We start from the raw sequence: 785 nt of genomic DNA, 5'->3' as shown, positions 1-785 counted from the left end.
ATTATTTTTCTTTTGTGATATCTTGTTTCATTCTGTCTACACTTTACAATTATTTTAAAATTCAGTTTTTCGCTGGCCCAGTTTACCTAAGAGCTTGTGCGGAAAATTCGTCGTCAGAAATTTCTCTGCATAGGAAGATGGATTCTCATATGGACAATGATAAAGCGTATGATATCATCATTCTAAAATATACGGACTATCACATCCATTGATCTTACTGTGCACTATTGATGATTTGAATCGTCAAAACAAAGATAATTATGTATCATTGAAATTATCTACTCTTAGGTTGGCTGACCCAGGGTGTACATAAAATTTTAAATTGTAGTAGTATTTAGACAGACTATGGTAGCAGGCAGGTAGAATCGATTTCACGTCGGAGAAAATGCTTAGCGGCATTTCGTCCGTCTTTACGTTATGAGTTCAAATGACGCCGAGGTCAACTTTGCTTTCACCCTATCAGGGTCGATAAAACAAGTACCAGATGAACACTAGGGTCGATGGAAACGAATTACCCCTCCTATGATATTGTTGGCCTTGTACCAAAATTTGAAATTATTATTATTATTATTATTCAGTAGTTTTATTTTTATAACGTGCTTTCACTTCACTACCGAGCGCAGCTCTGTGCGCCTTGGGTATGTGCTGTGGTTTGCTGTGGTGCTCTTATGTTTACTGTATTGAAAGTGTTTTGCGTAGAATGTGTGCAGTACCCAGTAGTGCAATTTTCTGTATGTTATATATATTTGTAAGTCCTGGTGTTTTTGTTATGTATTTGTCTGAAT

This window comes from Octopus bimaculoides, chromosome 23, assembly GCF_001194135.2.
Source record: "Octopus bimaculoides isolate UCB-OBI-ISO-001 chromosome 23, ASM119413v2, whole genome shotgun sequence".
Taxonomy (NCBI): Eukaryota; Metazoa; Mollusca; class Cephalopoda; order Octopoda; family Octopodidae; genus Octopus; species Octopus bimaculoides.
This window is presented reverse-complemented; position numbering follows the sequence as displayed.